The sequence below is a fragment of the Scyliorhinus canicula genome, chromosome 10 (genome assembly GCF_902713615.1).
Source record: "Scyliorhinus canicula chromosome 10, sScyCan1.1, whole genome shotgun sequence".
NCBI classification, from domain to species: domain Eukaryota; kingdom Metazoa; phylum Chordata; class Chondrichthyes; order Carcharhiniformes; family Scyliorhinidae; genus Scyliorhinus; species Scyliorhinus canicula.
The window spans coordinates 31,363,937-31,386,902 of NC_052155.1; the positions used below are offsets into that span (position 1 = coordinate 31,363,937).

Here is a 22,966-nt window from a genome sequence, read left to right on the forward strand (position 1 = left end):
TTCTGCAGACCTTCTGTCTACATCCAGTATCTCATCTATTATCCTCTGATGTTCCAACCTCTCGTCTTTGTCTAGCCTAGCCTTGAATGAGGTCACTTCACCATCGCCTTTAAATCCTCCCAACCGCCTTCGATACCTCACCTATGCAGTTAAAACGTACATATTCCTCGATTTTTAAAAAAACGTTGTCACAGAACCCTCGGTCCCCCAACAGTCCAGCATCTACCTTCCACCCTGGTCTCTGTACTATCCCCTTCTCCAGTACCATATCCACCCAATGCGGAGCTAACTTGTGATGTTTAAGAGAAGTCCCGTTATTTCACATCATGTAACCATTTTTGATTTTGAAAGTTTAGAACTAAGTTTTGTGATTTAAAAAAAATCATTTTTGGGATGTGGGCATTGCTGGTTCGACCAGGATGAATTGTCCATCCCTAGTTGGTCTTCAGAAGGTGGTGAGTTGCCATCTTGAAGCGCTGCAGTTCCTGAGGCGAGTGCTGATATGGAGGGAGTTCCACGATTTTGGCCCAGCGATAATGAAGGAACGGTGATATATTTCCAAGTCGGGGTGGTGAGTGACTTGGATAGGAGCCTCCAGGTGGTGGGGTTCCCAGGTATCTGCTGCTCTTGTCCTTTTTTAAAAATAAATATTTTTATTAGATTTTCAAAATTCTTCACATAATTAACATTGCACACTTTTAACTAACATTTAATAATCCATCCCTCAACTGACTTCCGCCCTCCCTTTAAGCTGCTGACTGAGGCTAATTCCTTAAAGTGAGATACGAACGGATGCCATCTCTTGTGAAACCCCTACTCATTCCCTCTTAAACCACATATAACCTTTTCTGAGCTTGGAAACTCCATTAAGTCTCCTTCTAGATGGATAATTTAGCCTTTGTAACTCTATAGCTCTTTTAAATTTTAATGCCTGTTAGTTGACTGTATTGTATTACGTTTAGCAGACCAATCACATTCAAGCATTGATATGTATTTCATATAAACTTACAAAATTATTCTGTATCAATTGAATTATACCAAGTACTGACAGAAGCAACAAAACATACAATAGCAAAAACACATTTAATGAAGTCATATAGATAATTAGACATTGCATGCTGCCTTATCTCAAACAAAAGCAGACATGAAAACTGTTCTCACTTGTATTCTATATATATATATATTGTATTAGTACTTTGTAAACTTCTTTTTAGTCTCAAGGTTATAAGCAATTTTAACACACTATACTTTGTTTTCAAAATAAAGTAACTAATTCCAAGGAGGCACAGGGAGAAGTAACAACAACGTTCAAATAACCTGTCCGAAGCTTAGAGTCATGATAGGGATCTGATTTAATGCCAACTAAATTAGGTTTTGAAATGATGAGCTCAAGATATCAATCATGTGGCATGACAGCATATTTCCCCTATCACGAACAACGGGTAAAGGAGATATCAAAACATTATTTTATCTTAGCAAGAAGTAACAGAAACAAACTTCAATGAGATGGATGGTCCCAAAAGAAATTGACACCTCAGAATGTCAGTTAGGGGACAATGAGAAATGGGGCATCAATAGATGACCATCACCCTTGAGAAACTAATTACAAACTGACCATGTTAACCTAAACGAGTCTCAGATTGGTCATGCACCCCTTAAGTCAATTAAGAATTGGCCTCACCACATTTAGGTCAATTAGAATGCAATAACACCATTGATTACACTGTGGGTTTTGGCTAGAAGCTTTCACTGAGTGAATTACGCACCAAGTGACTGCTGCCCAGAGGGAAGCCAAAGTTATGGAGAGAGAACAGAGACCGAGTGTCAATCGGAGCCCAAGGCCGAATTGGAAAACAAGAGCCGTCGTACGCTAGTCAAGTCCCGGCCTGTCTTTACTACGTACAACTTATTAACAATTTCCTGAGTTACTTCACCAAACTGTCTCCTGTTGCCTAAATGGTTAAAATCTCAAATAAACATGTTTAGAGTTCAAGTTCAAATAATATTTAGAACTTAAATGTTTGTAATGGTGTTCCCTTGGGGTCGGTATTGGAACGCTTGTTTTTCTTGATATATATTAATTATCTAGATATTTGTTTGCGGGGGATAATTTCAAAATTTACAGATGACACAGTATTGTAAACTGTGAAGAGGTTAGTGTGGAACGTCAGAGGGACATAACAAGTTGGTGGAGTGGGCAGGTAGGTGACAGATGAAGTTCAATGCAGAGAATGTGGGGGGATGCATTTTGGTTGGAAGAACATGGAGAGACAATATAAACAACAGGGTAAAATTTTTAAGGGGGTGCAGGAGCAGAGGGACCTGGTGTTCATGAGCATAGATCATTGAGGTGGAGAGAGCAGTTACTAAAGCATAGAGTATTCTGGTCATTATAAATAGGGGCATAAGAGTACAAGAGCATGGAGCTTATGTGGAACTTCTACAAGACACTAGTTAGACATCAGGGTCACCTTATAGTAAGAATGTGAATGCATTAGAGAGACTGCAGAAGAGATTTACAAGGTTGGTTCCAGGGTGAGAGACTTCAATTATGAGGATGGGCTGGAGAGGTTGGGACTGTTTTCCTTGGAGACAACATAAGAACTAGGAGCAAGAGTAGGCCATCTGCCCCTCGAGCCTGCTCCTCCTTTCACTGAGATCATGGCTGGTCTTTTGTGGACTCAGTTCCACTTCCCGGCTCAAACACCATAATCCTTAATCCCTTTATTCTTCAAAAAACGATCTCTATCTTAAAAACATTTAATGGAGGAGCCTCAACTGCTTCACTGGGCAAGGAATTCTATAGATTCACAACCCTTTGGGTGAAGAAGTTCCTCCTAAACTCAGTCCGAAATCTACATCCCCTTAGTTTGAGGCTATGCCCCCTAGTTCTGCTTTCACCCGCCAGTGGAAACAACCTGTCCTCATCTATCCTATCTATTCCCTTCATAATTTTAAATGTTTCTATAAGATCCCCCCTCATCCTTCTAAATTCCAATGAGTACAGTCCCAGTTTACTCAACCTCTCCTCGTAATCCAACCCCATCAGCTCTGGGATTAACCTAGTGAATCTCTTCTGCACACCCTCCAGCGCCAGTACGTCCTTTCTCAGATAAGGAGACCAAAACTGAACACAATACTCCAGGTGTGGCCTCATTAACACCTTATACAATTTCAGCATAGCCTCCCTCGTTTTAAACTCCATCCCTCTAGGATGAAGGACAAAATTCCATTTGCCTTCTTAATCACCTGTTGCACCTGTAAACCAACTTTTTGCGACTCATGAACTAGCACACCCAGGTCTCTCTGCACAGCAGCATGTTTTAATATTTTATCATTTAAATAATAATCCCTTTTGCTGTTATTCCTACCAACATGGATAACCTCACATTTGTCAACATTGTATTCCATCTGCCAGACCCTAGCCCATTCACTTAACCTATCCAAATCCCTCTGCAGCCTTCCGGTATCCTCGGCACTTTTTGCTTTACCACTCATCTTAGTGTCATCTGCAAACTTGGACACATTGCCCTTGGTCCCCAACTCCAAATCATCTATATAAATTGTGAACAATTGTGGGCCCAACACTGATCCCTGAGGGACACCACTAGCTACTGATTGCCAACCAGAGAAACACCCATTAATCCCAACTCTTTGCTTTCTATTAATTAACCAATCCTCTATCCATGCTACTACTTTACCCTTAATGCTATGCATCTTTATCTTATGCAGCAACCTTTTGTGTGGCACCTTGTCAAAGGTTTTCTGGAAATCCAGATATACCACATCCATCGGCTCCCCGTTATCTACTGCACTGGTAATGTCCTCAAAAAATTCCACTAAATTAGTTAGGCATGACCTGCCCTTTACGAACCCATGCTGCGTCTGCCCAATGGGACAATTTCCATCCAGGTGCCTCGCTATTTCTTCTTTGATGATAGATTCCAGCATCTTCCCTACTACCAAAGTTAAACTCACTGGCCTATAATTACCCGCTTTCTGCCTACCTTTTTAAAACAGTTCCTTTACATACTGTTCCAGGAAACTATCGCGGATATATTCTACAAACTCCTCCTCAAGGCTGCCTTGACCGACCTGGTTAAACCAATCGACATGTAGATTAAAATCCCCCATGATAACTGCTGTACCATTTCTACATGCATCAGTTATTTCTTTTTTTATTGCGCCACCATAATGTTAGTATTTGGTGGCCTATAGACTACTATCATTTTTAGCCTTACTATTCCTGATTTCCACCCAATGGATTCAACCTTATCCTCCATAGCACCCATGTCATCCCTTACTATTGCCCGGATGTCATCCTTAAATAACAGAGCTACACCATCTCACTTACCATCCACTCTGTCCTTCCGAATAGTTTGATGCCCTCGGATTTTTAACTCCCAGTCTTGACCATCCTTTAACCATGTTTCAGTAATGGCCACTAAATCATAGTCATTCACGATGATTTGCGCCATCAACCCATTTACCTTATTCCAAATACTACGAGCATTCAGGTAAACTACACTTATGTTGGCCTTTATACCTCTGTTATGAATTTTAACACCTCGATCAGTAACCTCTCCTAAGTTATATTTCCGCTTAACATCTCTCCTAATTTTCCTTTTCGTTGAACACATATCTTCATGCCGCATCACTTACCACTTAGGTTTTACTTCCGTTTTATTCCTTTTTGTATTACTGGGCCTATTCACTGAGCTCCCCTCAGTCACTGTACCTTGTACTGTTGCCCTTTTTGATTTTTGACCATGGCTTCTCTGCCTTACATTTCTCCCTTACTGCCTTTTGTTTCTGTCCCTGTTGTTCTACCTTCCAACTTCCTTCATTGGTTCCCATCCCCCTGCCACATTAGGTTAAACCGTTCCCAACAGCTCTCACAAACCTCCCCCCAGGACATTGGTTCCAGTCCTGCCCAGGTGCAGACCATCCGGTTTGTACTGGTCCCACCTCCCCCAGAACCGGTTCCAATGCCCCAGGAATTTGAATCCCTCCCTCTTGCACAATCTCTTGAGCCACGCATTCATTCTATCTATTCTGACATTCCTTCTGACTAGCTCGTGGCACAGGTAGCAATCCTGAGATTACTACCTTTGAGGTCCTGCTTTTTAGTTTAACTCTTAACTCCCTGAATTCAACTTGTAGGACCTCGTCCCGTTTTTTACCTATATCGTTGGTACCTATGTACACCACGACAGCTGGCTGTTCACCCTCCCCCACCCAGATTGTCCTGCAGCCACTCCGAGACATCTGAGACCCTTGCACCAGGAAGGCAACATACCATCCTGGAGTCCGCAGAACCATCTGTCTACTCCCCTTATGATTGAGTCCCCTATCACTATAGCCCTGCCATTCTTCTTCCTGCCCTGCTACACAGCAGAGCCAGCCACGGTGCCATGAACCTGGCTGCTGCTGCCTTCCCCTGGTGAGCCATCTCCCTCAACAGTATCCAAAGCGGTATATCTGTTTTACAGGGAGATGACCACAGGGGTCACCTACACTGCCTTCCTCCTCTTGCTCTGTCTTTTGGTCACCCATTTTCTGTCTCCTTCAGTAACTTTCACCTGCGGTGTGACCAACTCGCTAAACGTCCTCAGCATCGCGGATGCTCCAAAGTGAGTCCATCCGCAGCTCCAGAGCCGTCAAGCGGTCTAACAGGAGGTGCAACTGGACACACTTCTTGCACACGAAGGAACCAGGGACAGTGGACGTGTCCCTGAGCTCCCACATCGCACACGAGGAGTGTGACACGGGTCTGAGTTCTCCTGTCATGGCTTAAACCTTCGGTTAACTTATACAACCACAATTCAAAAAAAAACGAAGAAAAAAATAAATATACCATTGAAAAGAAAAAGAAAAAAGAAAAACTATTTACCAGTCACTTACCAAGGTTAAAAAGCACCTCCTCCTCTCCCCCCCCCCCCCCCCCCAAAGCTTCAAATTCCCATCTAGCTTCAAATTCCCAAACTCACTCTGGCTGTGTCTTCTCTGGCTCACTGGGATTGAGTTACAAGTTGCTCTTTTAAAATTTAGAAGGAGGCCGAGAGGAGATTTGATGGAGATGTTCAAAATCATGAGGGGGCTGGACAGAGTGACAGGGAGAAACTTTTCACGCTTGTAAAAGGATGAAGAACAAGAGGGAACAGATTTAAAGTACAAAAGAAGCAAATGGGTTGGGGACATTTTCACACAAGTGGGTGTGGCCGAGGCAGGGTCAGTCGAGACATTCGAGAGGGGCATTAGATGTGCAGGAGCAAGAGGAAAAAGCAGGGGAATGGCACTAACTCGGGAGATTAGGAGAGCGGATGCAGAAAGCCGACGTGTGCGCTGTAACAATTCAATGATTCCTAATACCACCCCTGCTCCACGTCTCGTTTTGGACTTCGCAGAAGGTGCAAATCCGATTGATGTTAAACAAACATATATATTGAAATGCGAGCAACTAATATTGGGTCAACGATGTGTTTATTATTTTGTCCCAACAAAAAGGCAGTAGCCTTATTTTCGGATTGGGTTGGCAATTAGCAGCATACATGCATTTGCTTCTCATGACCCCCAGGCTGGAATGATGACTTTACGCAGCAGGAACTCTGCGGGACTTTCCTATCATTCAGTCACAACACTTCCTTCAGACTCAGCGCTCGCTAATTCGTTGGACAAATTGATGCGCACGGGTTAAGAGTACGGCAAGGGGCCACACTGTCCAAACACAATAATCGGTCAGCAGCATCATTATTAAACAAAGTGTGTTTACACAAAATCGTGTGTGTGGATAGCTGGTTCAAAACTGCACAGCGCCTCTTACAGGCGATCGAGGCTTAGCTGACTTTCCCCAACGCTTTCCTTGGATTTCCTTGAACTTCACAAATGTTGTCGTCCCCCGCCTCCGAAAGGAAATAAACATCCTCCTGCTTTGCACAGATATATTACCAGCGTTGACGTTTAGACCACCGAGTAACAGTCAGACCAGCAATTATTTGTCTGAATTCCTCTATCTACATCTGAGCGTCATTCACGGCTTTCTAATTGTGCACGAACTGCATTTTAATGAACGGAGCAACACCCAAAACCAGCAACTGCTGTGAGTATTGATGTGTCGGGACATGCTAATTACCCTGTAATGTGAAACCAAAAAGGAGAACATTATAAATATCCCCTCGCCTGGCTGCGCTTTATTAAGTATAATAAAGGGAAAGTAACAGTCAATGTGTTTTATCGTATTATTCACAAAATAAGCTTGGCAGGAGTGCTTCTGGCCAATAGTGTTTCCTCTGTCACTTGTGTTTTGCTTCCTGACTTTTGAAAACAGTTTTATCATGTTAGTTTTCATAGTTCAACATTGTTTTTTTCCACCAGTAGACAGATATTTCATCCAGCATTTAATATTAGGCCTTCACTCCTGAGCTCCAAGGCAATGTACCTGGTGGGTATCCCAAAAGTGTGCAGAATATACCCTCCCCACACACACACACACACACACAACAGCTCCTCCTGAACACCAAGAGGCTGTTTAGCACAGGGCTAAAATTGCTGGCTTTGAAAGCAGGCCAGCAGCACGGTTCAATTCCTGTAACAGCCTTCCCGAACAGGTGCCGGAATGTGGCGACCATGGGCTTGTCACAGTAACTTCATTTGAAGCCTACTTGTGACAGTAAGCAATTTTCATTTCATTTCAACAGCACTTCCATCTGCTTCCTACTCACAGCACAAACTCTTACAAGCCCCCCTTTTCTCGCCTGTTATTCATGTAGGTCCCGATGCTGCGCACCAGCCTCGGAAGTGAAAATCCAGGTTCATGTTTGGTGTGAACCCAACAGTGAATGTATATTTATAAAATTATGAAAATATTGGACCTAATAACAATAATCAACTGATAGCAATCCAACTTTAAAGTGGAGCTGAGTCAACAAAAGATCCCATGATCCCTTTGAAAGGCGGAGCAGGCTCGAAGGGCCAGATGACCTACTCCTGCTCCTAGTTCTTATGTCCTTATGACATGTACAGTATGTAATGGTTGAGTGGCTCTTCAATTCTCAGCTCCATGAGATGTCAACCATTATTAATTTACACGCCGGACTGTCTGTTTTGATTGGGAAACTTTGAAGAACTGTAGGATACTTCTTTGAATATTCTTCCAAAAACAATATCATGAGTCAAAATAATAAAGGAGGACAGACTTGATTGAAGGACTTGATCCAGTCTCCTGTCCTTCAGCAAACACTGCCCATCCTTAATTAGTCCCAAACATTGATTAATGTTAATAGAAGGAGCATTGCTATCCGTCACCTTCTGAACATCAGTTTCAAAGAATTATAATTAACATTAAGAACATTTTACTTTGTGCTTCCCTTTTTTTTGTATGAATAATGAGGGTGCGTTAGAAGCTCAGAAGGAACTACTCGGGTTATTACAGAAGTGAATTGTTATTCGTGGTAATGCTATTAGGAACCATGGAATGATTAAGCATCAATTGTGTATGTTAATTCAGCTCTGCCTTACTATCAGTTTCCAAGTCAATCTCTTAATGCGGCCTGATGAAAGATTTATATTCAAACTATTCTTATGTTTCCACTTTTCAGGTGCTAGCAAACTAGATTCATCCATGCAATTTGTTTTATTTTTTTAAAACTCTGATTGCATCATCAGCGCTCCTGGTTTAACAAAGTATGGCCAAAAGAACAGATATTGAAGAGTCAAATGAAAGAATCGTAATCATAATTATTTACAACTGCTTCATCTTCAAATGGTGCCTGATAATGACGCAATGTGTCTTTAGGTTTACTTGCGACACGCCAAAGTGATGAGTTTGAAATTCAAAGGCTAATGTCATTTCATGTCAAGATTTATTCATTTAATTGATTGTTTTTCGGAAGTTTGAGAACTTGTCTTCAGAGTCTATTAGCGTCTCTAAAAGCTGTGTTACAGCACACAAGGGCGCTGTCAATTCCAGCCCCGGAGTCCCGACATAAATAAATAAACTAATAATTTGTATATTTTCCTGAGACCTTAGACCCTTGACTGCTCCAATGTGTTGCAGGCACCAGATATGTAAGTAAATCATTTTAAAAACTATTTATTTTTTACGTTTAGAGTTCCCAATTTTTTTCCAATTAAAGGGCAATTTTGTGTGGCCAATCCACCTATACTGCACATGTTTGGATTGTGGGGGTGAGATGCAGGGAGAATGTGCACACTCCACATGCACAGGAACCCAGGGTCAATCCCAACCTCCGATGACTGTGTGGTGTTCCCCCTGTGTCTACGTGGGTTTCCTCCGGGTGCTCCTGTTTCTTCCCACAGTCCAAAGATGTACGGGTTAGGTGGATGCTAAATTCCCCGTAGTGCCCAAAGGTTAAGTGAGGTTATGGGGTTACAGGCATAGGGTGGGGCAGTGAACCTAGTTTTTGCTCTTTCGGAGGCTCAGTGTAGATTCAATGGGCTTCTTTCTGCACTGATTCCAACAAGGAAAAAGATGAACATATAATGCTAAGAATGGAACAATGGTCTACACACACACAAATCAGACATACAGTGAGGGTAGGGAAAGGATTGAAAATAACAGGGATTAAAAGGTGGGAGACATTCTTTGCTGAGGTAGCGGTCTTGAAAATGAAAATGAAAATCGCTTATTGTTACGAGTAGACTTCAAATGAAGTTACTGTGAAAAGCCGCTAGTCGCCACATTCCGGCGCCTGTTCGGGGAGGCTGTTATGGGTCTTTGTAGTCAATGATCTTCTAATGGTGGCCTTCAACTAGAACCTGCAGGCCGTAGAATGCTCTGTTATAGTCATTTTCACTTTTAATAAATGGAGTCGTCACACTGAGAATTCCCCCAAGGTCAGCTCAGTCCTGACAGACCTCCAAAAGGTTGACTCCCAGTCTCACTGAGACAATTTTTGCATTCTCTAACTTAGATTTTAAATGAACGTTGCCTGCCACTCCTCATGTCGACCACTTGTATGTTGTTTTTACAGATTAAGATTCACTTCCACAGGCTAAACTGACTGCAGAGAGGAAGGTCTGTTTCAGCTCCCCAAAACTTCAATCTGAGATTTAAACCTTCACAGACCTGATAGGGAGAGAATGCCTCACCCAACTCTTGGCTGTTCTTGAGGTCTGAACAGAACTGAGAGACAAAATGGAGCTTGCCTTCTGACCAGCCTTTCTTCCAGAAGGTTCTGAATGTCTCCACCAAGCGCAATCGAGAACATAATAAGAACATAAGAACTAGGAGCAGGAGTAGGCCATCTGGCCCCTCGAGCCTGCTCCGCTATTCAATGAGATCATGGCCCAAACACCATAACCCTTAATCCCTTTATTCTTCAAAAAACTATCTATCTTTACCTTAAAAACATTTAATGAAGGAGCCTCAACTGCTTCACTGGGCAAGGAATTCCATAGATTCACAACCCTTTGGGTGAAGAAGTTCCTCCTAAACTCAGTCCTAAATCTACTTCCCCTTATTTTGAGGCTACGCCCCCTAGTTCTGCTTTCACCCGCCAGTGGAAACAACCTGCCCACATCTATCCTATCTATTCCCTTCATAATTTTAAATGTTTCTATAAGATCCCCCCCTCATCCTTCTAAATTCCAACGAGTACAGTCCCAGTCTACTCAACCTCTCCTCGTAATCCAACCCCTTCAGCTCTGGGATTAACCTAGTGAATCTCCTCTGCACACCCTCCAGTGCCAGTACTTCCTTTCTCAAGTAAGGAGACCAAAACTGAACACAATACTCCAGGTGTGGCCTCACTAACACCTTATACAATTGCAGCATAACCTCCCTAGTCTTAAACTCTATACCTCTAGCAATGAAGAACAAAATTCCATTTGCCTTCTTAATCACCTGTTGCACCTGTAAACCAACTTTCTGTGACTCATGCACTAGCACGCCCAGGTCTCTCTGCACAGCAGCATGCTTTAATATTTTATTGTTTAAATAATAATCCCTTTTGCTGTTATTCCTACCAAAATGGATAACCTCACATTTGTCAACATTGTATTCCATCTTCCAGACCCTAGCCCATTCACTTAACCTATCCAAATCCCTCTGCAAACTTCCAGTATCCTCTGCACTTTTTGCTTTACCACTCATCTTAGTGTCATCTGCAAACTTGGACACATTGCCCTTGGTCCCCAACTCCAAATCATCTATGTAAATTGTGAACAATTGTGGGCCCAACACTGATCCCTGAGGGACACCACTAGCTACTGATTGCCAACCAGAGAAACACCCATTAATCCCCACTCTTTGCTTTCTATTAATTAACCAATCCTCTATCCATGCTACTACTTTACCCTTAATGCCATGCATCTTTATCTTATGCAGCAACCTTTTGTGTGACACCTTGTCAAAGGCTTTCTGGAAATCCAGATATACCACATCCATTGGCTCCCTGTTATCTACTGCACTGGTAATGTCCTCAAAAAATTCCACTAAATTAGTTAGGCATGACCTGCCCTTTATGAACCCATGCTGCGCCTGCCCAATGGGACAATTTCTGTCCAGATGCCTCGTTATTTCTTCCTTGATGATAGATTCCAGCATCTTCCCTACTACCGAAGTTAAGCTCACTGGCCTATAATTTCCTGCTCTCTGCCTATCTCCTTTTTTAAACAGTGGTGTCACGTTTGCTCATTTCCAATCCACCGGTACCTCCCCAGAGTCTAGTGAATTTTGGTAAATCATCAGTAGTGCATCTGCAATTTCCCTAGCCATCTCTTTTAGCACTCTGGGATGCATTCCATCAGGGCCAGGAGACTTGTCTACCTTTAGCCCCATTAGCTTGCCCATCACTACCTCCTTAGTGATAACAATCCTCTCAAGGTCCTCACCTGTCATAGCCTCATTTCTATCAGTCACTGGCATGTTATTTGTGTCTTCCACTGTGACGACCGACCCAAAAAACCTGTTCAGTTCCTGAGCCATTTCCTCATCTCCTGTTATTAAACCTCCCTTCTCATCCTCTAAAGGACCAATATTTACCTTAGCCACTCTTTTTTGTTTTATATATTTGTAAAAATGTTTACTGTCTGTTTTTTTATATTCTGAGCAAGTTTACTCTCATACTCTATGTCCCAGAATTTCAGACGTCAAGTCCATTAAAATTATATCACGGGCTATGCCACAGAACATCAAGAGGAGTCCTGGGCCAATACATTAGACCAGGGGTGTTTTCAGTTTGATCAAAATATGCAGCTTAAAACAAAATCTGCAATGTTGTAGGACAAGAATTTTCAAAAAAATACAGAACAGGGAAGGATTTAACAAGTTGCTTGCAGTTAGATTATACATAATTCGACTGAATTTAAGGCAATTTTGTCCAATTGAAGCAGTGTCGAGGATAGCTACATAAGACAAATTGATATTTCTCCAGTAAATTTCACTGATTGCAGAGAGTTGCACACAAGTTATGTGTAGTCATAGTTATTTGCAACAGAGTGGTTGACATGAATGACTGATGGAGGCATTAGCCAATTATTCTTAGGAAAGGTGTTGTGGCTCTATGCAGCCACAAAGTTCCCACCACGCCAAAACCATTTAAGACAAGACAACTCTTGGTCGTAAACTTGCTGGTAAATTAATTGTCTTCCGGACTTGGAAGGCTATGTGCAGTGTTGTGGACGACTGGTCTTTAATACATATTAATGATCTAGACTTGGGATGCAGGGCATAATTTCAAAATTAACAGATAACATAAAGCATGGAACTGAAGTGAATAGTGAGGACTAAAGTAATGGACTTCAGGGAATTAGACAAACTGGTGAAGCAGGCAGATACAAGGTAGATGAAATTAATGCAAAACAAAATGTACAGTGATTTATTTTGGAGAGAAGAGTGAGGAGATGCAAACTAAATGCTATAATTTTAAAGGGGGCAAGGACAGATTAAACTGGCTTGTGCAAACAGAAGTCCTTGAAGATAGCCAAATAGGTGAGAAAACTGTTTAGTAATACGTACATTATCCTTGGAATTACTAATACAAGCATGATACAAAAAGAAAGGAAGCTATACTAAACCTTTATAAAGCAATTTGTAGGCTTTAGATGGACGATACTGTCCAATTCTGGGTATAATCCATCAAGAAGGAAATGCTGAGACCTTGGAGTGGGAGCAAAGGAGATTTACTGGAATGGTACCAGAGATGTGGGTCTACAGTTATATGGACATATTAGAGAAGCTGGACTTGAACGCTTCAAAAGAAAATGGAATCAGTAATTGAAGGGGAAAATTTACCAAACTACTTGGAAAGAATGGTAAAATGTAATACTGAGATAACTTTACCAAAGAGCTGGCAGCAAGCATGATGGACCAAAGGGCTCCTTCTGTGCTGTACCATTATGATCTATGGTGTGACATTAATGTACGTTATTACCTTTTCTCTCCTCTAGCATTTTTCAGCAGAAGCACACTGTTACAATTCGTATCAAAGTTAGAAGTGTGCCAGTTCCTTGAACAGCACCAGCCACATGCACATTCTTTGAGTGTTCAAGATCCTATTGTTATTAGATGCAGCATTGTGTTTGATAGAACACACAAGCATACCCAAGTATCTACAAAAAGAGCGCTGAATTACTGAAGATATATAGATAAAAGTGCACTGAGTAGGGAATTGTTACATAATACAAGTTATGTATGTGACGTCAATCCCAATCACTCGTGGCAGTGTGGTCACCTGCCCTGAATGACAGGGGTATTGCTGACTCAAACGGTGCCATTTTGGCTGAGAGTAGTCATGTCCAAAAATGCATCCCCTTCATCTATACTTTTTCAATTTGCCACTACTTCTTAACTTGCCTCTCTCTCTCTCTCTCTCTCTCTCTCTCTCTCTCTCTCTCTCTCTCTCCCCCCCCCCCCCCCCCCCCCCATTCCTAACTCTTTATATTCTTGATGGTGTCATAACTTTGAGTAGGTTCCTCAATGTAAACTTCAAAAAATATGGACCAGGACTTTTCCTTTGGCCGTTTACAGACCAGCTTTCTGCCAACGTTATTTCAGCAGAGCGGGAGAACTGGTGGAAATTCCCAGTGATAAAATTTCAAAAAGGAACATCCTTTAAATCCCCACATTTACCCCGAGTCATAGAAAATTCTCCTTCTACAGCTCACAAGAAGTTACGAATGCTGCACTTATCGCTGAGAAATGATTTTGACAATTCTTCACTGGGATCAATGTTTTCAAAGATGGTAGGAAATCAGGTATTTGAATTCAGAGTTGTTCTCCAGCTCACTCAGTTGCTATAAATATTGATCACAGTAAGAAGTCTTGCAACACCAGGTTAATGTCCAACAGGTTTGTTCTTCCTCAGGTCACCTGAGGAAGGAGCAGTGCTCCGAAAGCTAGTGTTTGAAACAAACCTGTTGGACTTTAACCTGGTGTTGTAAGACTTCTTACTGTGCTCACCCGAGTCCAACGCCGGCATCTCCACATCACAAATATTAATGTGTAGATTTGTTTTCAGCATTAGCTGTTGATGGTGCTCAATACAAATTAGCATTAACCTTTGAATGTTAATTTGAAGGCCGACCCACTGTGCTACGTACTCCAAATGATCAATGACTTTTTGTAGGTCTTTTGTGGAATCAGGCTAAGAAACCTGTCGTGTCTGTCAGTGGTTTGCCCACCAGTTGCCCCTGGTTGAGTTTTTCCTGTAAAAACAAGTTGATTATAGAGGACATTGAATAATTGTAGGATATTAATTTTTAATCCTACATGTGAAAAAGATGGAAGAATTCAGACTGATGATGCATTTTAACTTGGGCTAAAATGGTACTGCAGTTGCTATCAATTAATTTACTTAAATTAAACCAAGGTAAGATCGCAACATAAGCTATAATTTGATTTTATTTTAGGGGTGAACATTTAAATATTTAGACTTGATTAATTCACATTCACTGCAATCTCTCTGGATCATCTACTCCTCCTCTCTCCCTCTTCCTCCCATGTCCTCTCTCCTTTTTCCTCCCACATCTCTCTCCACCTGTCATTTTCCTCATACCCCACTGTAGGGTTGCGGGTCCTGAGGTGACTGGAAGGTCCAATTCTGGATCCTCCCACTCTGCCACAGGTAGTGTGTGATCAGGCAGTGGGTGGAATGCTTGGATATTGGCCTGCTGTTTGAAATGGTTTGTACCTTTGCACTTCCCTTGGGCATGTTACTTTTTTCAGGGAGGTTTTGATCCTGTGTTCCCTCTGCCCCCCCTGGTAATCACTTGCCGTGACGAAGATTAGAGTAAAGAGCTTGGTTTGGGTGTCCTGTCTCAGGCATGCGAACGTACAGGTCTGCCCACAGTAGCTGGTTAACCATAACCAGTGCCTCTATACTGGGGCTGGTGGTCTGAGAGTGAACACTGATATTAGAGCATCCATCCTGCCATTGAATTTGAAGGACTTTGCGGAGTCATCACTGGTGATATTTTTCAAGGGGTTTTGGTGGCTGCTCTATGTTGTCCATGTCTCTGATGGATACAGGAGGGCAAGTGGCACTGCAGCCCCATAGACCATAAGAATGGTGATGGATTTGAAGTTTTTTTTCATCAAAAACACTTTTTTGAGGAAGCCAAAGCCTGCACTGATATACTGGAAGCAATGTTGAGTTTCATCGTCGATGTCTGCCCTCACTAAGAGGAAGCTTCCAAAGTATGAGACTTGGTCAACATTATCCAATGGTTCACCATGGATCTTGATGTTTATTTTTTTTGGGGGGGGGGGCATGTTGCATGGGGGGAGCAGGCTGCCATATCTTCTGGATGTTTAGCCCAAAGCCCTCTGCCTGGGTGCTATATGAATGAATATTTGAATATCTAAACTAAACTAAACAGTTGGAAGGTTTATGCTTAAAAATAAATGTTGCTCCAAACTTAGTGACTAAATTTAGATCTGTGGTAGAAAAACATTGCAAATATTTCTACAAAATTAGTATTCCATGGAACAGCTCTGGATGGCAAATTAAAATTAGAAAACACATCCAGGCTTGGACTTTCAGTTGGGATGTTAATCTTCAATGCAGAAGAATGGAGGCTCATTCAGTAATGAATTGAGGTGAACTTCCAAAGCTATTGATAGAATGGTGTTTATCTAATGTGCTGAGGCTGCAAGAGTTGACTATACAATGCTGGAATGAGGTGTAGAACAACATCAACAGAGAAAACTTTCAGAGCCATAATTTGATTAAAATGGCCAAAATATAAGGAGGGTAATTTAAAGTTTGGGTTATTTGTGGGTTTCGAGCAGGGCCTTAAAGGAGGAGAAGTTAGACAGGTCCAAGGATTTAAGGAAATACATTCAGAGCATACGATCTAAAGGTTGGAAGACATGACTGGTAATTCTGTTGTGAAGGGAACAGATACACGAGAGGCCACAGTCGGAGGAGTTGAAGGGTAGAGGGAAGGGGTTTCATGGTTATAGGGATGGTGGAGATTACTGAAATTGGGCAGGTGATGGGGCTGAATGATTAATACTGACTAGCCGGACAGAAACTTTGAGCAGATGCTTACAGATTATCGAACATGCAAGGAGAACATTGGAGTAGTCATTTTGAAATGATGTAGAAAAATGTTTTAGTAGGTGGACTGAGACAGGAGCAAAGGTGGGTAAAATTCTGGATGCGTTATCCCTAATAACACCTCCATAACAAGCTTGACACCATCCAGGACCAAGCAGCCCGCTTGATTGGCAACCCTCCCGCAAAGAAACATTCACTGTCTCCAACACCGACGCTCAGTAGCAGCTGTGTGTACCATTTACAAGATGCACTACAGGCACTCAACGGGCCTCCTCAGGAAGCAGCTTCCAAACCCATGACTGCTATCATCTAGAAGGACAAGGGCAGCAGATACGTGGGAACACCACCACTTGAAAGTTCCCTCCAAGCCACTCACCATCCTGACTTGGAAATACATTGCCATTCCTTCATTGTAGCTGGGTCAAAATCCTGAAACACTCTCCCGAACAGCATTGTGGGGGTACCTCCATCACAGGGACTGCAGAGGTTCAAGAAGGCACCTTATTATCACCTTCTCAAAGTTAATTATGGATGGATAATAAATGCTAGCCTCGCCACCGGTACCCACGTCTTGTAAATAAATAATGTACCCTTTTGCTGTTTGAAGAGGTGTGAAATGATGGAAGATTTTAAAGGGAAAACATCAGTTCCCAAGAAGAGAAAAATCTTTACAACATCTGACATTCTGGGGACCAGGAAGAAAAGTTGGGTGGTCAGTAGTTTAGTGGGAATGGAGTCAAGGGTGCAGAAGATGGATGCATCTCAACACTCATGCATGGTGCTCAACACCACATCTGTTTGCTACGACATTGACCTGTCATAATGGCTAATCTCTTTCAATGCCACACCTTAAATGTCCTGTGTGTCATGTAGTATTTATTTTCTGATTGTTTCTTTGCCTTTGAGGGGAAAAAAGCTTTCATAAAACCAAAGTCAGTTGAGTATGTCCAGACATTTTCAGATTTGATTATTAATTGCATACTTTGCAAGGGTACTTGTTGTACAGCAAAACAACATCGTTACTCGATGTCAGCAGAGCCAGTTTGTTCAGTGGCACATGACAGTATATAACTCATTGATGAATTGTACTGACTCTTGCATTATAGTAAAGCAATTAAAAACATTTTGTCCCATATTTAGAGAGACATTTGGGTAATTTCTACCCTTGCCGGCCATCTGTCACCCAACCTGCCAACTACCCCAATGCTACATTTTGATTCATAATTATAAATATTACAGCTGAATAAGTCCTGTGTGTACATTTTAGGAGACACTTCGGATGGAATTTTACAGTCCTTCCCGCCAGCGGCCGGTTCTGCTGAAGGGTCATCCACCCTCCCCGGACTGTAGACGGGTGAGCCACGCAAAATGCTGTAGATATCGGCGAGACCGGACGTTCCCACCGACAGGCAAAGGCGAGCCACCTCTGCTGCTGGAAAACACACTGTGGTGTGCGGGCTGAAAAATCCCACCTTAAAGGTTGTTGACCTTTCAAAAGACCTCCTCCTAGACCTTGATATTGACCTGGAATTTGAAGGTCCATTATATCTTGCCAGCTCCTTCGTTTCCTCAGCAAATTAGTTGAATGTGCTCCACAACTGCCCTCCATCCACCCACCCAATCCTATTCCAATTGTGACAGCTGTTAAGACCATAAGACATGGGAGCAGAAGTAGGCCCATTGAGTCTGCTACGCCATTCAATGAGACCATGACTGATCTGATGTGATAATCATCTACTCCCACTTCCTTCTTTATCCCCATAACCCTTGAGTCCCTTGCTGATCAAAAATCTGCCTATCTCAGTCTTGAATATACTTAACGGCCCAACCTCTACAGCTCTCTGCAGTAAAAGATTCCAAAGATTCATTAACCTCTCAGAGAAGAAATTTATCTTCATCTCTGTCTTAGATGGGCAACTCCTTACTCTGAGATCATGCCCTCTGGTCCTAGACTCCCCCACAAGAAGAAACATCCTCTCAGTATTTCCCCTGTAAACCCCCCTGAGAATCCTGTGTGTCTCAATAAGGTCACCTCTCATTCTTCTAAACTCCTATAACTGCAGGCCCGACTACTCAACCTCCCTTCAAAAGAAAATCCCTTCCTACCCAGGATCAACCAAGTCAACCTTCTCTGGACTGCCTCCAATGCCAGTATACTTTAGATATGGGGCCTGTTAGATCTGAGCAGAGTGACCACAAGGAAACGATGGTTAAGATGCATAAACAAAGATTTATTGAAAGACACAATTACTCAGTTCCACTCCCCGAAGGGTTCTCCTGCCCTGACCGTCACTGAGGCTTGGGGTTTTATACTAGACAGACTTTCCTTGTTAAGGGAAAGCCCCACACCATTAATGGGGAAGCTCATACTCAGCTGAGGTCATGGGGAACCTGATCACCCATCCCCCGTGACCTCCATGATGGTTAAAACAGGACCAAAACTGTTCACAGTATTCCAGCCGTATAGTTTTAGCAAGAGTTCCCGATGTTTGTACCCAATTCCCTTTGAAATAAAATGTTTCAGTTCTTATATTAACAGAGATACCAATGGGTGAAGGATGCTATTGTTCTGTTTCTTCTCAAAACGTTCATTAGATTTTCAAAGGGTGCATTATTCATGCAACTTAGCAAGTTGTAAAATTATAATGGACGATAATTGAAGGTAAATCACGATTTATTAGGCTATTGCTATTACTAAATAAAGGTGCGAACAGTAAGAAGTCTTACAATGCCAGGTTAAAGTCCAACAGGTTTGTTTCAAAACATTAGCTTTCAGAGCACAGCTCCTTCCTCAGGTGAATGAAAAGGTGGGTTCCAGAAATATATATATAGACAAAGTCAGTGATGCAAGACGATACTTTAAATGCGAGTCTTTGCAGGTAATGAAGTCTTTACAGGTCCAGATGGAGCAACTGGAGAGAGGGATGATCGCAGGTTAAAGACGTGTAATTGTCTTAAGCCAGGACAGTTGGTAGGATTTTGCAAGCCCAGGCCAGATGGTGGGGGGTGAATGTAATGCAACATGAATCCAAGGTCCCGGTTCAGGCCATACACATGTGTGCGGAACTTGGCTGTAAGTTTCTGCTCGGCGATTCTGCGTTGTCGCCCGTCCTGAAGGCCGCCTTGGAGAACGCTTACCCGAAGATCAGAGGCTGCATGCCGTTGACTGCTGAAGTGTTCCCCGACTGGAAGGGAACATTCCTGCCTGGTGATTGTCGCGCGATGTCCGTTCATCCGTTGTCGCAGCGTCTGCATGGTCTCGCCAATGTACCATGGTTCGGGACATCCTTTCCTGCAGGTGGTTTGTTTCTGGAACCCACCTCGTCATTTACGTGAGGAAGGAGCTGTGCTCCGAAAGCTAGTGATTCGAAACAAACCTGTTGGACTTTAACCTGGTGTTTTAAGACTTCTTACTGTGCTCACCCCAGTCCAACGCCAGCAGATCTCCACATCATAAATAACGGTAGTTCAATTTAATAAAAACAAATAAATCAGATAAAGCTAACTTCTACAAGATATGGGCTATTCAACCATAATTTGCAAAATGCAAAAAAGAGGTAAATTTGTGTTCGTCACTGTGAGGTTCGACCCTTCACGTAGAATCCACAATTTTATAAAGTTTTTGTCAAAAATGTAACGGAAGAAATATTGTTTGTTCATTCAATAGGTTGCAAAAGTTGACCAGAAATATGATTTAAAGAATTTCTGGTATGGGATCAATTCATGTGGATGAGTGCCTACCTATCTACCACTCTGTTAACATTGATGTGCACTCTGGAAAAGTTTGAACTCTGCTGTAATAAAAGTGAAATAATTAAGAGATTCTGCTTCCTTGCAACAGTCCTTGAACAGCATATTTTATGGCTGATATAAACTATATCATAACCTTGGCATTGTGAGTGCTTCCTTTCGTTCTTATTTTTCACCTTCACTGAGTCACACAAAGGTATGGTTCACCGGGAAATTTAAATTCTCCTCTGTCACTCTTGTTTCTTTATTCTTTGCAAATCTGCATGGATGTTCAATAATGAAGCCAACTTGGCTGAATGATATCTTTTCTTTTAACTGTGCACTTTATATCCCTCTGACCTCCAGATTAACATGAGTAACGTTAGGCATCAGCTACAGCTCCTTTGGTCTCTCGTGCTGGCAATGAGAGATGGGTCTGCTGGCCCTATTGGAAATGGGAGAAGGGCTGAGTTGGCGCTGTCACTTAATGGGCGGTATTCTCCCCCCCCATGCCACGTGGGAGAATTGCCGGGGCGCCGTGCGTATTGTGACACGCCGCCCCAGCCCCTGCATGCGATTCTCCCACCCCCCCCCCAGAAACTAGCGGTGCGTGAATCGCGCCGGGTCACTCGGATAATTGCTGCAAACGACGAGCGGCGATTCCCGGCCCGGATGGGCCGAGCGGCCGCCCCGACACGACAGGGTCCCGCCGGTGCCGTCCACCCCTGGTCACTGCCGGCGGGAACTCTGCAGGAACGCTCGGGGGGGCGGCCAGTTGTGAGGGGGGGCTCCTTCATGGGGGGGGGGGGTCTGGCCCATGGTCAGGGCCTACCAATCGGCGGGCCGGCCTCACCCCCCCCCTCCCCCCTACCTCCGGGCCTCCATTCCGCTACGGCCGGTCCCTGAACACCCACACAATATTGCGTTGGGGCCGGCGCGCGTAAGAAGTTCCCCGTGCCTGCACAGGATGGCGCGGCCCAACTGCGTATGCGCAGGATTGAGCTGACCCAACTGTGCATGCGCGGGTTGACGCGGAACCTGTGGGGACCAGAATAGGTCACGCCCGGGCCCTGTTCACGCCATTGTGAAACGCGAAGGCATTCATGACAGCCCGGGCACTTGCTTTCCAAGCAAGGATCTTAGCTCCTGCACGGTGATTTTAATACCTGCACTGAATTATATTATGGACATAATGATGAGGATATAAGCACTCACTGTTATTAAGGATAAAAGAAGGGTTAGGAAAAGGTGTGGATCATTTAGAACTGTGATGAGTAGAAATTTCTTCACTTAGTATTGTGAATCTTTCAACTTCTCTTCCCCAGAGGGCTTGGATATTCACTTGAATTGGTAAGTTTAAGGCTGAGGTTGATCGATCTTTCACCACTGAGTGAATGAAAGGATAAAGGCACAGGGCAAGAAAGTGGGGTAGATCAATCATGATCTTATGTAATGATGGAGCAAGCTCAAGGGACTGTGTAACCTACTCGGACTCTAACATGTTAAGATTTTCATTCAAAGGGAAGAAGCATGTCTTAATTACTAGTCAACGACGGGCAAGATTCTCCATTTGGGAGACTGTGGGCTGAATTCTCCGCCGTCGGGATTCTCCGACAGCGTGGGGCTGCACGCAATGGGAAGCCCCATTGACCAACTGGTGAAATGGAGAATCCCGACGGCGTGCTCAACCAGAAACCAGCAGCAGTGGGACAGAGAAACCCACCCCATGTTCTCCCACCAGAGCTGAATTGCAACTGATTAACGCACATAAGGAAGCAATTCCAAATCCCTCGCCATGCATAAATTTGCATGGCGAGGATTGCGAGGGAATCCCACTATCGAAGTGCCATTTTGAGCGGGCGGCCCGATAGTGAGGTTCCGCAGCTGGCCATCCCCCTGCATCGCAATTCAGGCCCCCACCCCACTGGAGTTTCTGTGTTCCCCCCCTGTCCCACACGTACGGGAGTGAGCCGACTCGCCTCGCCCCACAGAGCCCCCTAAATAAGGAGACCTCTGTCATAATATCCATTCATATATATAATGAGATGCAGACAGGCAGTGATTGACACACAGGATGACCAGTAAGCATACAACACAGTACAGCCAATCACCAGACAGGACACTACCACTAAAAAGCCAGAGGGCATTAGGTTTCCCGCTCTCTCGGGACCCAGCTACTAAGACAGTCAGAGTCCACAAGCAAGCAAGTGCAAAAACCATGCGGTAGATGGTAAGTCTGGTCAGGTTACTACAAGATCTCCAGTCAGATCAGTATAGTGTCGACCCACAGCTGAATATGTGTAGTAGTTCAAAAGCTGAATAAAACAGTGTTGGATCTTCTCCAGTGTTAGACGTCTGTTTCTAACTTCCCTGCATCGAGCGCAGTCCACATCGAACCAACCTTCCTGACACATCATGGTACCAGTGTGATCCTGATCTTGACGGACCTACCTCGAGTGAATCAGCATTGACCAACAAGCAGCCATCCAGCGAAATGGATAACATCCAGCCTCCTCCGTAACTCCGCATTTCTGGCAACCTCGGCGCTAACTGGAAAATCTTCAAGCAAAAATTCCTCTTGTCCATCGAGGCCACTGACCTCGAGGCAGCATCGGATGCCAGGAAGATCGCGCTATTTCTCTCCACTGCGGGGGATCACGCTATCCATATCTACAACTCACTTACGGTCGCCGACGGCGAAGACAAAACAAAAT

At 43.4% G+C, this 22,966-nt stretch overlaps 1 protein-coding gene across 1 annotated transcript in view; it reads left to right on the forward strand.

The window, feature by feature from the left end:
* Positions 1-6,342: 6,342 nt before the first annotated feature.
* adgrb1a (adhesion G protein-coupled receptor B1a) overlaps positions 6,343-22,966 on the forward strand; it is an 846,604-nt gene continuing 829,980 nt past the window's right edge. The window contains exon 1 of the mRNA XM_038808775.1: positions 6,343-7,099. The gene's annotated coding sequence lies outside the window, so the exon portion shown is untranslated. The remainder of the gene's footprint in view (positions 7,100-22,966) is intronic.